Below are 18,910 nucleotides of genomic sequence, written 5' to 3'. Positions count from 1 at the left end.
GCGCTCAAACAAAATTTCCTAGAACAAAATTTTCAAATGTAACTATTAGATTGTGATACAATACACTATTGGGTGAAGTTTGGTTGACTTCTGCGCAGCGGTTTGGGAGTTAACATCAAAATTACATTTCTCGGCCATATCGCATAGATCTCACTGTGAAAAGGCTTAAATGGCTTTTTTGACCTAAGTTTAATGATTGCGCTCAAACCAAATGTCCAAAAACCAAATTTCCACATGTAACTACTAGATTGTGATACAATACACTAATGGGTGAAGTTTGGTTGACTTCTGCGCAGCGGTTTGGGAGTTAACATCAAAATTACATTTCTCGGCCATATCGCATAGATCTCACTGTGAAAAGGCTTAAATGGCTTTTTTGACCTAAGTTTGAGGATTGCGCTCAAATCAAATGTCCTAGAACCAAATTTCCACATGTAATTACTAGATTGTGATACAATACACTAATGGGTGAAGTTTGGTTGACTTCTGCGCAGCGGTTTGGGAGTTAACATCAAAATTACATTTCTCGGCCATATCGCATAGATCTCACTGTGAAAAGGCTTAAATGACTTTTTTAATTAAGTTTAATGATTGCGCTCAAACCAAATGTCCTAGAACGAAATTTTCAAATGTAACTACTAGAATGTGATACAATACACTATTGGGTGAAGTTTAGTTGACTTCTGCGCAGCGGTTTGGGAGTTAACATCAAAATTACATTTCTCGGCCATATCGCATAGATCTCACTGTGAAAAGGCTTAAATGGCTTTTTTGACCTAAATTTAATGATTGCGCTCAAACCAAATGTCCTAGAACGAAATTTTCAAATGTAACTACTAGAATGTGATACAATACACTATTGGGTGAAGTTTGGTTGACTTCTGCGCAGCGGTTTGGGAGTTAACATCAAAATTACATTTCTCGGCCATATCGCATAGATCTCACTGTGAAAAGGCTTAAATGACTTTTTTGACCTAAGTTTAATGATTGCGCTCAAACCAAATGTCCAATAAACAAATTTCCACATGTAACTACTAGATTGTGATACAATACACTAATGGGTGAAGTTTGGTTGACTTCTGCGAGGCGGTTTGGGAGTTAACATCAAAATTACATTTCTCGGCCATATCGCATAGATCTCACTGTGAAAAGGCTTAAATGACTTTTTTAATTAAGTTTGATGATTGCGTTCAAACAAAATGTCATAGAACAAAATTTTCAAATGTAACTACTAGATTGTGATACAATACACTATTGGGTGAAGTTTGGTTGACTTCTGCGCAGCGGTTTGGGAGTTAACATCAAAATTACATTTCTCGGCCATATCGCATAGATCTCACTGTGAAAAGGCTTAAATGGCTTTTTTGACCTAAGTTTGAGGATTGCGCTCAAATCAAATGTCCTAGAACCAAATTTCCACATGTAATTACTAGATTGTGATACAATACACTAATGGGTGAAGTTTGGTTGACTTCTGCGCAGCGGTTTGGGAGTTAACATCAAAATTACATTTCTCGGCCATATCGCATAGATCTCACTGTGAAAAGGCTTAAATGACTTTTTTAATTAAGTTTAATGATTGCGCTCAAACCAAATGTCCTAGAACGAAATTTTCAAATGTAACTACTAGAATGTGATACAATACACTATTGGGTGAAGTTTAGTTGACTTCTGCGCAGCGGTTTGGGAGTTAACATCAAAATTACATTTCTCGGCCATATCGCATAGATCTCACTGTGAAAAGGCTTAAATGGCTTTTTTGACCTAAGTTTGAGGATTGCGCTCAAATCAAATGTCCTAGAACGAAATTTTCAAATGTAACTACTAGAATGTGATACAATACACTATTGGGTGAAGTTTGGTTGACTTCTGCGCAGCGGTTTGGGAGTTAACATCAAAATTACATTTCTCGGCCATATCGCATAGATCTCACTGTGAAAAGGCTTAAATGACTTTTTTGACCTAAGTTTAATGATTGCGCTCAAACCAAATGTCCAATAACCAAATTTCCACATGTAACTACTAGATTGTGATACAATACACTAATGGGTGAAGTTTGGTTGACTTCTGCGAGGCGGTTTGGGAGTTAACATCAAAATTACATTTCTCGGCCATATCGCATAGATCTCACTGTGAAAAGGCTTAAATGACTTTTTTAATTAAGTTTGATGATTGCGTTCAAACAAAATGTCATAGAACAAAATTTTCAAATGTAACTACTAGATTGTGATACAATACACTATTGGGTGAAGTTTGGTTGACTTCTGCGCAGCGGTTTGGGAGTTAACATCAAAATTACATTTCTCGGCCATATCGCATAGATCTCACTGTGAAAAGGCTTAAATGGCTTTTTTGACCTAAGTTTGAGGATTGCGCTCAAATCAAATGTCCTAGAACCAAATTTCCACATGTAATTACTAGATTGTGATACAATACACTAATGGGTGAAGTTTGGTTGACTTCTGCGCAGCGGTTTGGGAGTTAACATCAAAATTACATTTCTCGGCCATATCGCATAGATCTCACTGTGAAAAGGCTTAAATGACTTTTTTAATTAAGTTTAATGATTGCGCTCAAACCAAATGTCCTAGAACGAAATTTTCAAATGTAACTACTAGAATGTGATACAATACACTATTGGGTGAAGTTTAGTTGACTTCTGCGCAGCGGTTTGGGAGTTAACATCAAAATTACATTTCTCGGCCATATCGCATAGATCTCACTGTGAAAAGGCTTAAATGGCTTTTTTGACCTAAGTTTAATGATTGCGCTCAAACCAAATGTCCTAGAACGAAATTTTCAAATGTAACTACTAGAATGTAATACAATACACTATTGGGTGAAGTTTGGTTGACTTCTGCGCAGCGGTTTGGGAGTTAACATCAAAATTACATTTCTCGGCCATATCGCATAGATCTCACTGTGAAAAGGCTTAAATGACTTTTTTAATTAAGTTTGATGATTGCGTTCAAACAAAATGTCCTAGAACAAAATTTTCAAATGTAACTACTAGATTGTGATACAATACACTATTGGGTGAAGTTTGGTTGACTTCTGCGCAGCGGTTTGGGAGTTAACATCAAAATTACATTTCTCGGCCATATCGCATAGATCTCACTGTGAAAAGGCTTAAATGGCTTTTTTGACCTAAGTTTGAGGATTGCACTCAAATCAAATGTCCAAGAACAAAATTTCCAAATGTAACTACTAGATTGTGATACAATACACTATTGGGTGAAGTTTGGTTGACTTCTGCGCAGCGGTTTGGGAGTTAACATCAAAATTACATTTCTCGACCATATCGCATAGATCTCACTGTGAAAAGGCTTAAATGACTTTTTTAATTAAGTTTGATGATTGCGTTCAAACAAAATGTCCTAGAACAAAATTTTCAAATGTAACTACTAGATTGTGATACAATACACTATTGGGTGAAGTTTGGTTGACTTCTGCGCAGCGGTTTGGGAGTTAACATCAAAATTACATTTCTCGGCCATATCGCATAGATCTCACTGTGAAAAGGCTTAAATGGCTTTTTTGACCTAAGTTTAAAGATTGCTCTCAAATCAAATGTCCTAGAACCAAATTTCCACATGTAACTACTAGATTGTGATACAATACACTATTGGGTGAAGTTTGGTTGACTTCTGCGCAGAGGTTTGGGAGTTAACATCAAAATTACATTTCTCGGCCATATCGCATAGATCTCACTGTGAAAAGGCTTAAATGACTTTTTTAATTAAGTTTGATGATTGCGCTCAAACAAAATTTCCTAGAATAAAATTTTTTAATGTAACTACTAGATTGTGATACAATACACTATTGGGTGAAGTTTGGTTGACTTCTGCGCAGCGGTTTGGGAGTTAACATCAAAATTACATTTCTCGGCCATATCGCATAGATCTCACTGTGAAAAGGCTTAAATGGCTTTTTTGACCTAAGTTTAATGATTGCGCTCAAACCAAATGTCCAATAACCAAATTTCCACATGTAACTACTAGATTGTGATACAATACACTAATGGGTGAAGTTTGGTTGACTTCTGCGCAGCGGTTTGGGAGTTAACATCAAAATTACATTTCTCGGCCATATCGCATAGATCTCACTGTGAAAAGGCTTAAATGACTTTTTTAATTAAGTTTGATGATTGCGTTCAAACAAAATGTCATAGAACAAAATTTTCAAATGTAACTACTAGATTGTGATACAATACACTATTGGGTGAAGATTGGTTGACTTCTGCGCAGCGGTTTGGGAGTTAACTTCAAAATTACATTTCTCGGCCATATCGCATAGATCTCACTGTGAAAAGGCTTAAATGACTTTTTTAATTAAGTTTGATGATTGCGTTCAAACAAAATGTCCTAGAACAAAATTTTCAAATGTAACTACTAGATTGTGATACAATACACTATTGGGTGAAGTTTGGTTGACTTCTGCGCAGCGGTTTGGGAGTTAACATCAAAATTACATTTCTCGGCCATATCGCATAGATCTCACTGTGAAAAGGCTTAAATGGCTTTTTTGACCTAAGTTTAAAGATTGCGCTCAAACCAAATGTCCTAGAACGAAATTTTCAAATGTAACTACTAGAATGTGATACAATACACTATTGGGTGAAGTTTGGTTGACTTCTGCGCAGCGGTTTGGGAGTTAACATCAAAATTACATTTCTCGGCCATATCGCATAGATCTCACTGTGAAAAGGCTTAAATGGCTTTTTTGACCTAAGTTTGAGGATTGCGCTCAAATCAAATGTCCTAGAACCAAATTTCCACATGTAACTACTAGATTGTGATACAATACACTAATGGGTGAAGTTTGGTTGACTTCTGCGCAGAGGTTTGGGAGTTAACATCAAAATTACATTTCTCGGCCATATCGCATAGATCTCACTGTGAAAAGGCTTAAATGACTTTTTTAATTAAGTTTGATGATTGCGCTCAAACAAAATTTCCTAGAACAAAATTTTCAAATGTAACTATTAGATTGTGATACAATACACTATTGGGTGAAGTTTGGTTGACTTCTGCGCAGCGGTTTGGGAGTTAACATCAAAATTACATTTCTCGGCCATATCGCATAGATCTCACTGTGAAAAGGCTTAAATGGCTTTTTTGACCTAAGTTTAATGATTGCGCTCAAACCAAATGTCCAAAAACCAAATTTCCACATGTAACTACTAGATTGTGATACAATACACTAATGGGTGAAGTTTGGTTGACTTCTGCGCAGCGGTTTGGGAGTTAACATCAAAATTACATTTCTCGGCCATATCGCATAGATCTCACTGTGAAAAGGCTTAAATGGCTTTTTTGACCTAAGTTTGAGGATTGCGCTCAAATCAAATGTCCTAGAACCAAATTTCCACATGTAATTACTAGATTGTGATACAATACACTAATGGGTGAAGTTTGGTTGACTTCTGCGCAGCGGTTTGGGAGTTAACATCAAAATTACATTTCTCGGCCATATCGCATAGATCTCACTGTGAAAAGGCTTAAATGACTTTTTTAATTAAGTTTAATGATTGCGCTCAAACCAAATGTCCTAGAACGAAATTTTCAAATGTAACTACTAGAATGTGATACAATACACTATTGGGTGAAGTTTAGTTGACTTCTGCGCAGCGGTTTGGGAGTTAACATCAAAATTACATTTCTCGGCCATATCGCATAGATCTCACTGTGAAAAGGCTTAAATGGCTTTTTTGACCTAAATTTAATGATTGCGCTCAAACCAAATGTCCTAGAACGAAATTTTCAAATGTAACTACTAGAATGTGATACAATACACTATTGGGTGAAGTTTGGTTGACTTCTGCGCAGCGGTTTGGGAGTTAACATCAAAATTACATTTCTCGGCCATATCGCATAGATCTCACTGTGAAAAGGCTTAAATGACTTTTTTGACCTAAGTTTAATGATTGCGCTCAAACCAAATGTCCAATAAACAAATTTCCACATGTAACTACTAGATTGTGATACAATACACTAATGGGTGAAGTTTGGTTGACTTCTGCGAGGCGGTTTGGGAGTTAACATCAAAATTACATTTCTCGGCCATATCGCATAGATCTCACTGTGAAAAGGCTTAAATGACTTTTTTAATTAAGTTTGATGATTGCGTTCAAACAAAATGTCATAGAACAAAATTTTCAAATGTAACTACTAGATTGTGATACAATACACTATTGGGTGAAGTTTGGTTGACTTCTGCGCAGCGGTTTGGGAGTTAACATCAAAATTACATTTCTCGGCCATATCGCATAGATCTCACTGTGAAAAGGCTTAAATGGCTTTTTTGACCTAAGTTTGAGGATTGCGCTCAAATCAAATGTCCTAGAACCAAATTTCCACATGTAATTACTAGATTGTGATACAATACACTAATGGGTGAAGTTTGGTTGACTTCTGCGCAGCGGTTTGGGAGTTAACATCAAAATTACATTTCTCGGCCATATCGCATAGATCTCACTGTGAAAAGGCTTAAATGGCTTTTTTGACCTAAGTTTGAGGATTGCGCTCAAATCAAATGTCCTAGAACGAAATTTTCAAATGTAACTACTAGAATGTGATACAATACACTATTGGGTGAAGTTTAGTTGACTTCTGCGCAGCGGTTTGGGAGTTAACATCAAAATTACATTTCTCGGCCATATCGCATAGATCTCACTGTGAAAAGGCTTAAATGGCTTTTTTGACCTAAGTTTGAGGATTGCGCTCAAATCAAATGTCCTAGAACGAAATTTTCAAATGTAACTACTAGAATGTGATACAATACACTATTGGGTGAAGTTTGGTTGACTTCTGCGCAGCGGTTTGGGAGTTAACATCAAAATTACATTTCTCGGCCATATCGCATAGATCTCACTGTGAAAAGGCTTAAATGACTTTTTTGACCTAAGTTTAATGATTGCGCTCAAACCAAATGTCCAATAACCAAATTTCCACATGTAACTACTAGATTGTGATACAATACACTAATGGGTGAAGTTTGGTTGACTTCTGCGAGGCGGTTTGGGAGTTAACATCAAAATTACATTTCTCGGCCATATCGCATAGATCTCACTGTGAAAAGGCTTAAATGACTTTTTTAATTAAGTTTGATGATTGCGTTCAAACAAAATGTCATAGAACAAAATTTTCAAATGTAACTACTAGATTGTGATACAATACACTATTGGGTGAAGTTTGGTTGACTTCTGCGCAGCGGTTTGGGAGTTAACATCAAAATTACATTTCTCGGCCATATCGCATAGATCTCACTGTGAAAAGGCTTAAATGGCTTTTTTGACCTAAGTTTGAGGATTGCGCTCAAATCAAATGTCCTAGAACCAAATTTCCACATGTAATTACTAGATTGTGATACAATACACTAATGGGTGAAGTTTGGTTGACTTCTGCGCAGCGGTTTGGGAGTTAACATCAAAATTACATTTCTCGGCCATATCGCATAGATCTCACTGTGAAAAGGCTTAAATGACTTTTTTAATTAAGTTTAATGATTGCGCTCAAACCAAATGTCCTAGAACGAAATTTTCAAATGTAACTACTAGAATGTGATACAATACACTATTGGGTGAAGTTTAGTTGACTTCTGCGCAGCGGTTTGGGAGTTAACATCAAAATTACATTTCTCGGCCATATCGCATAGATCTCACTGTGAAAAGGCTTAAATGGCTTTTTTAATTAAGTTTGATGATTGCGTTCAAACAAAATGTCCTAGAACAAAATTTTCAAATGTAACTACTAGATTGTGATACAATACACTATTGGGTGAAGTTTGGTTGACTTCTGCGCAGCGGTTTGGGAGTTAACATCAAAATTACATTTCTCGGCCATATCGCATAGATCTCACTGTGAAAAGGCTTAAATGGCTTTTTTGACCTAAGTTTAAAGATTGCTCTCAAATCAAATGTCCTAGAACCAAATTTCCACATGTAACTACTAGATTGTGATACAATACACTATTGGGTGAAGTTTGGTTGACTTCTGCGCAGAGGTTTGGGAGTTAACATCAAAATTACATTTCTCGGCCATATCGCATAGATCTCACTGTGAAAAGGCTTAAATGACTTTTTTAATTAAGTTTGATGATTGCGCTCAAACAAAATTTCCTAGAATAAAATTTTTTAATGTAACTACTAGATTGTGATACAATACACTATTGGGTGAAGTTTGGTTGACTTCTGCGCAGCGGTTTGGGAGTTAACATCAAAATTACATTTCTCGGCCATATCGCATAGATCTCACTGTGAAAAGGCTTAAATGGCTTTTTTGACCTAAGTTTAATGATTGCGCTCAAACCAAATGTCCAATAACCAAATTTCCACATGTAACTACTAGATTGTGATACAATACACTAATGGGTGAAGTTTGGTTGACTTCTGCGCAGCGGTTTGGGAGTTAACATCAAAATTACATTTCTCGGCCATATCGCATAGATCTCACTGTGAAAAGGCTTAAATGACTTTTTTAATTAAGTTTGATGATTGCGTTCAAACAAAATGTCATAGAACAAAATTTTCAAATGTAACTACTAGATTGTGATACAATACACTATTGGGTGAAGATTGGTTGACTTCTGCGCAGCGGTTTGGGAGTTAACTTCAAAATTACATTTCTCGGCCATATCGCATAGATCTCACTGTGAAAAGGCTTAAATGACTTTTTTAATTAAGTTTGATGATTGCGTTCAAACAAAATGTCCTAGAACAAAATTTTCAAATGTAACTACTAGATTGTGATACAATACACTATTGGGTGAAGTTTGGTTGACTTCTGCGCAGCGGTTTGGGAGTTAACATCAAAATTACATTTCTCGGCCATATCGCATAGATCTCACTGTGAAAAGGCTTAAATGGCTTTTTTGACCTAAGTTTAAAGATTGCGCTCAAACCAAATGTCCTAGAACGAAATTTTCAAATGTAACTACTAGAATGTGATACAATACACTATTGGGTGAAGTTTGGTTGACTTCTGCGCAGCGGTTTGGGAGTTAACATCAAAATTACATTTCTCGGCCATATCGCATAGATCTCACTGTGAAAAGGCTTAAATGGCTTTTTTGACCTAAGTTTGAGGATTGCGCTCAAATCAAATGTCCTAGAACCAAATTTCCACATGTAACTACTAGATTGTGATACAATACACTAATGGGTGAAGTTTGGTTGACTTCTGCGCAGAGGTTTGGGAGTTAACATCAAAATTACATTTCTCGGCCATATCGCATAGATCTCACTGTGAAAAGGCTTAAATGACTTTTTTAATTAAGTTTGATGATTGCGCTCAAACAAAATTCCTAGAACGAAATTTTCAAATGTAACTATTAGATTGTGATACAATACACTATTGGGTGAAGTTTGGTTGACTTCTGCGCAGCGGTTTGGGAGTTAACATCAAAATTACATTTCTCGGCCATATCGCATAGATCTCACTGTGAAAAGGCTTAAATGGCTTTTTTGACCTAAGTTTAATGATTGCGCTCAAACCAAATGTCCAAAAACCAAATTTCCACATGTAACTACTAGATTGTGATACAATACACTAATGGGTGAAGTTTGGTTGACTTCTGCGCAGCGGTTTGGGAGTTAACATCAAAATTACATTTCTCGGCCATATCGCATAGATCTCACTGTGAAAAGGCTTAAATGGCTTTTTTGACCTAAGTTTGAGGATTGCGCTCAAATCAAATGTCCTAGAACCAAATTTCCACATGTAATTACTAGATTGTGATACAATACACTAATGGGTGAAGTTTGGTTGACTTCTGCGCAGCGGTTTGGGAGTTAACATCAAAATTACATTTCTCGGCCATATCGCATAGATCTCACTGTGAAAAGGCTTAAATGACTTTTTTAATTAAGTTTAATGATTGCGCTCAAACAAAATTTCCTAGAACAAAATTTTCAAATGTAACTACTAGATTGTGATACAATACACTATTGGGTGAAGTTTGGTTGACTTCTGCGCAGCGGTTTGGGAGTTAACATCAAAATTACATTTCTCGGCCATATCGCATAGATCTCACTGTGAAAAGGCTTAAATGGCTTTTTTGACCTAAGTTTAATGATTGCGCTCAAACCAAATGTCCAATAACCAAATTTCCACATGTAACTACTAGATTGTGATACAATACACTAATGGGTGAAGTTTGGTTGACTTCTGCGCAGCGGTTTGGGAGTTAACATCAAAATTACATTTCTCGGCCATATCGCATAGATCTCACTGTGAAAAGGCTTAAATGACTTTTTTAATTAAGTTTGATGATTGCGCTCAAACAAAATGTCCTAGAACAAAATTTTCAAATGTAACTACTAGATTGTGATACAATACACTATTGGGTGAAGTTTGGTTGACTTCTGCGCAGCGGTTTGGGAGTTAACATCAAAATTACATTTCTCGGCCATATCGCATAGATCTCACTGTGAAAAGGCTTAAATGACTTTTTTAATTAAGTTTGATGATTGCGTTCAAACAAAATGTCCTAGAACAAAATTTTCAAATGTAACTACTAGATTGTGATACAATACACTATTGGGTGAAGTTTGGTTGACTTCTGCGCAGCGGTTTGGGAGTTAACATCAAAATTACATTTCTCGGCCATATCGCATAGATCTCACTGTGAAAAGGCTTAAATGGCTTTTTTGACCTAAGTTTAAAGATTGCGCTCAAACCAAATGTCCTAGAACGAAATTTTCAAATGTAACTACTAGAATGTGATACAATACACTATTGGGTGAAGTTTGGTTGACTTCTGCGCAGCGGTTTGGGAGTTAACATCAAAATTACATTTCTCGGCCATATCGCATAGATCTCACTGTGAAAAGGCTTAAATGGCTTTTTTGACCTAAGTTTGAGGATTGCGCTCAAATCAAATGTCCTAGAACCAAATTTCCACATGTAACTACTAGATTGTGATACAATACACTAATGGGTGAAGTTTGGTTGACTTCTGCGCAGAGGTTTGGGAGTTAACATCAAAATTACATTTCTCGGCCATATCGCATAGATCTCACTGTGAAAAGGCTTAAATGACTTTTTTAATTAAGTTTGATGATTGCGCTCAAACAAAATTTCCTAGAACAAAATTTTCAAATGTAACTATTAGATTGTGATACAATACACTATTGGGTGAAGTTTGGTTGACTTCTGCGCAGCGGTTTGGGAGTTAACATCAAAATTACATTTCTCGGCCATATCGCATAGATCTCACTGTGAAAAGGCTTAAATGGCTTTTTTGACCTAAGTTTAATGATTGCGCTCAAACCAAATGTCCAAAAACCAAATTTCCACATGTAACTACTAGATTGTGATACAATACACTAATGGGTGAAGTTTGGTTGACTTCTGCGCAGCGGTTTGGGAGTTAACATCAAAATTACATTTCTCGGCCATATCGCATAGATCTCACTGTGAAAAGGCTTAAATGGCTTTTTTGACCTAAGTTTGAGGATTGCGCTCAAACCAAATGTCCTAGAACGAAATTTTCAAATGTAACTACTAGAATGTGATACAATACACTATTGGGTGAAGTTTGGTTGACTTCTGCGCAGCGGTTTGGGAGTTAACATCAAAATTAAATTTCTCGGCCATATCGCATAGATCTCACTGTGAAAAGGCTTAAATGGCTTTTTTGACCTAAGTTTGAGGATTGCGCTCAAATCAAATGTCCTAGAACCAAATTTCCACATGTAACTACTAGATTGTGATAAAATACACTAATGGGTGAAGTTTGGTTGACTTCTGCGCAGCGGTTTGGGAGTTAACATCAAAATTACATTTCTCGGCCATATCGCATAGATCTCACTGTGAAAAGGCTTAAATGACTTTTTTAATTAAGTTTGATGATTGCGCTCAAACAAAATTTCCTAGAACAAAATTTTCAAATATAACTACTAGATTGTGATACAATACACTATTGGGTGAAGTTTGGTTGACTTCTGCGCAGCGGTTTGGGAGTTAACATCAAAATTACATTTCTCGGCCATATCGCATAGATCTCACTGTGAAAAGGCTTAAATGGCTTTTTTGACCTAAGTTTAATGATTGCGCTCAAACCAAATGTCCTAGAACGAAATTTTCAAATGTAACTACTAGAATGTGATACAATACACTATTGGGTGAAGTTTGGTTGACTTCTGCGCAGCGGTTTGGGAGTTAACATCAAAATTACATTTCTCGGCCATATCGCATAGATCTCACTGTGAAAAGGCTTAAATGGCTTTTTTGACCTAAGTTTGAGGATTGCGCTCAAATCAAATGTCCTAGAACCAAATTTCCACATGTAACTACTAGATTGTGATACAATACACTAATGGGTGAAGTTTGGTTGACTTCTGCGCAGAGGTTTGGGAGTTAACATCAAAATTACATTTCTCGGCCATATCGCATAGATCTCACTGTGAAAAGGCTTAAATGACTTTTTTAATTAAGTTTGATGATTGCGCTCAAACAAAATTTCCTAGAACAAAATTTTCAAATGTAACTATTAGATTGTGATACAATACACTATTGGGTGAAGTTTGGTTGACTTCTGCGCAGCGGTTTGGGAGTTAACATCAAAATTACATTTCTCGGCCATATCGCATAGATCTCACTGTGAAAAGGCTTAAATGGCTTTTTTGACCTAAGTTTAATGATTGCGCTCAAACCAAATGTCCAAAAACCAAATTTCCACATGTAACTACTAGATTGTGATACAATACACTAATGGGTGAAGTTTGGTTGACTTCTGCGCAGCGGTTTGGGAGTTAACATCAAAATTACATTTCTCGGCCATATCGCATAGATCTCACTGTGAAAAGGCTTAAATGGCTTTTTTGACCTAAGTTTGAGGATTGCGCTCAAATCAAATGTCCTAGAACCAAATTTCCACATGTAATTACTAGATTGTGATACAATACACTAATGGGTGAAGTTTGGTTGACTTCTGCGCAGCGGTTTGGGAGTTAACATCAAAATTACATTTCTCGGCCATATCGCATAGATCTCACTGTGAAAAGGCTTAAATGACTTTTTTAATTAAGTTTAATGATTGCGCTCAAACAAAATTTCCTAGAACAAAATTTTCAAATGTAACTACTAGATTGTGATACAATACACTATTGGGTGAAGTTTGGTTGACTTCTGCGCAGCGGTTTGGGAGTTAACATCAAAATTACATTTCTCGGCCATATCGCATAGATCTCACTGTGAAAAGGCTTAAATGGCTTTTTTGACCTAAGTTTAATGATTGCGCTCAAACCAAATGTCCAATAACCAAATTTCCACATGTAACTACTAGATTGTGATACAATACACTAATGGGTGAAGTTTGGTTGACTTCTGCGCAGCGGTTTGGGAGTTAACATCAAAATTACATTTCTCGGCCATATCGTATAGATCTCACTGTGAAAAGGCTTAAATGACTTTTTTAATTAAGTTTGATGATTGCGCTCAAACAAAATGTCCTAGAACAAAATTTTCAAATGTAACTACTAGATTGTGATACAATACACTATTGGGTGAAGTTTGGTTGACTTCTGCGCAGCGGTTTGGGAGTTAACATCAAAATTACATTTCTCGGCCATATCGCATAGATCTCACTGTGAAAAGGCTTAAATGGCTTTTTTGACCTAAGTTTGAGGACTGCGCTCAAATCAAATGTCCTAGAACCAAATTTCCACATGTAACTACTAGATTGTGATACAATACACTAATGGTTGAAGTTTGGTTGACTTCTGCGCAGCGGTTTGGGAGTTAACATCAAAATTACATTTCTCGGCCATATCGCATAGATCTCACCGTGAAAAGGCTTAAATGACTTTTTTAATTAAGTTTGATGATTGCGTTCAAACAAAATGTCCTAGAACAAAATTTTCAAATGTAACTACTAGATTGTGATACAATACACTATTGGGTGAAGTTTGGTTGACTTCTGCGCAGCGGTTTGGGAGTTAACATCAAAATTACATTTCTCGGCCATATCGCATAGATCTCACTGTGAAAAGGCTTAAATGGCTTTTTTGACCTAAGTTTAAAGATTGCGCTCAAACCAAATGTCCTAGAACGAAATTTTCAAATGTAACTACTAGAATGTGATACAATACACTATTGGGTGAAGTTTGGTTGACTTCTGCGCAGCGGTTTGGGAGTTAACATCAAAATTACATTTCTCGGCCATATCGCATAGATCTCACTGTGAAAAGGCTTAAATGGCTTTTTTGACCTAAGTTTGAGGATTGCGCTCAAATCAAATGTCCTAGAACCAAATTTCCACATGTAACTACTAGATTGTGATACAATACACTAATGGGTGAAGTTTGGTTGACTTCTGCGCAGAGGTTTGGGAGTTAACATCAAAATTACATTTCTCGGCCATATCGCATAGATCTCACTGTGAAAAGGCTTAAATGACTTTTTTAATTAAGTTTGATGATTGCGCTCAAACAAAATTTCCTAGAACAAAATTTTCAAATGTAACTATTAGATTGTGATACAATACACTATTGGGTGAAGTTTGGTTGACTTCTGCGCAGCGGTTTGGGAGTTAACATCAAAATTACATTTCTCGGCCATATCGCATAGATCTCACTGTGAAAAGGCTTAAATGGCTTTTTTGACCTAAGTTTAATGATTGCGCTCAAACCAAATGTCCAAAAACCAAATTTCCACATGTAACTACTAGATTGTGATACAATACACTAATGGGTGAAGTTTGGTTGACTTCTGCGCAGCGGTTTGGGAGTTAACATCAAAATTACATTTCTCGGCCATATCGCATAGATCTCACTGTGAAAAGGCTTAAATGGCTTTTTTGACCTAAGTTTGAGGATTGCGCTCAAACCAAATGTCCTAGAACGAAATTTTCAAATGTAACTACTAGAATGTGATACAATACACTATTGGGTGAAGTTTGGTTGACTTCTGCGCAGCGGTTTGGGAGTTAACATCAAAATTAAATTTCTCGGCCATATCGCATAGATCTCACTGTGAAAAGGCTTAAATGGCTTTTTTGACCTAAGTTTGAGGATTGCGCTCAAATCAAATGTCCTAGAACCAAATTTTCACATGTAACTACTAGATTGTGATACAATACACTAATGGGTGAAGTTTGGTTGACTTCTGCGCAGCGGTTTGGGAGTTAACATCAAAATTACATTTCTCGGCCATATCGCATAGATCTCACTGTGAAAAGGCTTAAATGACTTTTTTAATTAAGTTTGATGATTGCGCTCAAACAAAATTTCCTAGAACAAAATTTTCAAATGTAACTACTAGATTGTGATACAATACACTATTGGGTGAAGTTTGGTTGACTTCTGCGCAGCGGTTTGGGAGTTAACATCAAAATTACATTTCTCGGCCATATCGCATAGATCTCACTGTGAAAAGGATTAAATGGCTTTTTTGACCTAAGTTTAATGATTGCGCTCAAACCAAATGTCCTAGAACGAAATTTTCAAATGTAACTACTAGAATGTGATACAATACACTATTGGGTGAAGTTTGGTTGACTTCTGCGCAGCGGTTTGGGAGTTAACATCAAAATTACATTTCTCGGCCATATCGCATAGATCTCACTGTGAAAAGGCTTAAATGACTTTTTTAATTAAGTTTGATGATTGCGTTCAAACAAAATGTCCTAGAACAAAATTTTCAAATGTAACTACTAGATTGTGATACAATACACTATTGGGTGAAGTTTGGTTGACTTCTGCGCAGCGGTTTGGGAGTTAACATCAAAATTACATTTCTCGGCCATATCGCATAGATCTCACTGTGAAAAGGCTTAAATGGCTTTTTTGACCTAAGTTTGAGGATTGCGCTCAAATCAAATGTCCAAGAACCAAATTTCCAAATATAACTACTAGATTGTGATACAATACACTATTGGGTGAAGTTTGGTTGACTTCTGCGCAGCGGTTTGGGAGTTAACATCAAAATTACATTTCTCGGCCATATCGCATAGATCTCACTGTGAAAAGGCTTAAATGACTTTTTTAATTAAGTTTGATGATTGCGTTCAAACAAAATGTCATAGAACAAAATTTTCAAATGTAACTACTAGATTGTGATACAATACACTATTGGGTGAAGTTTGGTTGACTTCTGCGCAGCGGTTTGGGAGTTAACATCAAAATTACATTTCTCGGCCATATCGCATAGATCTCACTGTGAAAAGGCTTAAATGGCTTTTTTGACCTAAGTTTGAGGATTGCGCTCAAATCAAATGTCCTAGAACCAAATTTTCACATGTAACTACTAGATTGTGATACAATACACTAATGGGTGAAGTTTGGTTGACTTCTGCGCAGCGGTTTGGGAGTTAACATCAAAATTACATTTCTCGGCCATATCGCATAGATCTCACTGTGAAAAGGCTTAAATGACTTTTTTAATTAAGTTTGATGATTGCGCTCAAACAAAATTTCCTAGAACAAAATTTTCAAATGTAACTACTAGATTGTCATACAATACACTATTGGGTGAAGTTTGGTTGACTTCTGCGCAGCGGTTTGGGAGTTAACATCAAAATTACATTTCTCGGCCATATCGCATAGATCTCACTGTGAAAAGGCTTAAATGGCTTTTTTGACCTAAGTTTAATGATTGCGCTCAAACCAAATGTCCTAGAACGAAATTTTCAAATGTAACTACTAGAATGTGATACAATACACTATTGGGTGAAGTTTGGTTGACTTCTGCGCAGCGGTTTGGGAGTTAACATCAAAATTACATTTCTCGGCCATATCGCATAGATCTCACTGTGAAAAGGCTTAAATGACTTTTTTAATTAAGTTTGATGATTGCGTTCAAACAAAATGTCATAGAACAAAATTTTCAAATGTAACTACTAGATTGTGATACAATACACTATTGGGTGAAGTTTGGTTGACTTCTGCGCAGCGGTTTGGGAGTTAACATCAAAATTACATTTCTCGGCCATATCGCATAGATCTCACTGTGAAAAGGCTTAAATGGCTTTTTTGACCGAAGTTTGAGGATTGCGCTCAAATCAAATGTCTAAGAACCAAATTTCCAAATGTAACTACTAGATTGTGATACAATACACTATTGGGTGAAGTTTGGTTGACTTCTGCGCAGCGGTTTGGGAGTTAACATCAAAATTACATTTCTCGGCCATATCGCATAGATCTCACTGTGAAAAGGCTTAAATGACTTTTTTAATTAAGTTTGATGATTGCGTTCAAACAAAATGTCCTAGAACAAAATTTTCAAATGTAACTACTAGATTGTGATACAATACACTATTGGGTGAAGTTTGGTTGACTTCTGCGCAGCGGTTTGGGAGTTAACATCAAAATTACATTTCTCGGCCATATCGCATAGATCTCACTGTGAAAAGGCTTAAATGGCTTTTTTGACCTAAGTTTAAAGATTGCTCTCAAATCAAATGTCCTAGAACCAAATTTCCACATGTAACTACTAGATTGTGATACAATACACTATTGGGTGAAGTTTGGTTGACTTCTGCGCAGAGGTTTGGGAGTTAACATCAAAATTACATTTCTCGGCCATATCGCATAGATCTCACTGTGAAAAGGCTTAAATGACTTTTTTAATTAAGTTTGATGATTGCGCTCAAACAAAATTTCCTAGAATAAAATTTTTTCATGTAACTACTAGATTGTGATACAATACACTATTGGGTGAAGTTTGGTTGACTTCTGCGCAGCGGTTTGGGAGTTAACATCAAAATTACATTTCTCGGCCATATCGCATAGATCTCACTGTGAAAAGGCTTAAATGGCTTTTTTGACCTAAGTTTAATGATTGCGCTCAAACCAAATGTCCAATAACCAAATTTCCACATGTAACTACTAGATTGTGATACAATACACTAATGGGTGAAGTTTGGTTGACTTCTGCGCAGCGGTTTGGGAGTTAACATCAAAATTACATTTCTCGGCCATATCGCATAGATCTCACTGTGAAAAGGCTTAAATGACTTTTTTAATTAAGTTTGATGATTGCGTTCAAACAAAATGTCATAGAACAAAATTTTCAAATGTAACTACTAGATTGTGATACAATACACTATTGGGTGAAGTTTGGTTGACTTCTGCGCAGCGGTTTGGGAGTTAACTTCAAAATTACATTTCTCGGCCATATCGCATAGATCTCACTGTGAAAAGGCTTAAATGACTTTTTTAATTAAGTTTGATGATTGCGTTCAAACAAAATGTCCTAGAACAAAATTTTCAAATGTAACTACTAGATTGTGATACAATACACTATTGGGTGAAGTTTGGTTGACTTCTGCGCAGCGGTTTGGGAGTTAACATCAAAATTACATTTCTCGGCCATATCGCATAGATCTCACTGTGAAAAGGCTTAAATGGCTTTTTTGACCTAAGTTTAAAGATTGCGCTCAAACCAAATGTCCTAGAACGAAATTTTCAAATGTAACTACTAGAATGTGATACAATACACTATTGGGTGAAGTTTGGTTGACTTCTGCGCAGCGGTTTGGGAGTTAACATCAAAATTACATTTCTCGGCCATATCGCATAGATCTCACTGTGAAAAGGCTTAAATGGCTTTTTTGACCTAAGTTTGAGGATTGCGCTCAAATCAAATGTCCTAGAACCAAATTTCCACATGTAACTACTAGATTGTGATACAATACACTAATGGGTGAAGTTTGGTTGACTTCTGCGCAGAGGTTTGGGAGTTAACATCAAAATTACATTTCTCGGCCATATCGCATAGATCTCACTGTGAAAAGGCTTAAATGACTTTTTTAATTAAGTTTGATGATTGCGCTCAAACAAAATTTCCTAGAACAAAATTTTCAAATGTAACTATTAGATTGTGATACAATACACTATTGGGTGAAGTTTGGTTGACTTCTGCGCAGCGGTTTGGGAGTTAACATCAAAATTACATTTCTCGGCCATATC

The sequence above is a fragment of the Corythoichthys intestinalis genome, chromosome 15 (assembly GCF_030265065.1).
Source record: "Corythoichthys intestinalis isolate RoL2023-P3 chromosome 15, ASM3026506v1, whole genome shotgun sequence".
NCBI classification, from domain to species: Eukaryota; Metazoa; Chordata; class Actinopteri; order Syngnathiformes; family Syngnathidae; genus Corythoichthys; species Corythoichthys intestinalis.
Note: the sequence above shows the minus strand (reverse complement) of the source record.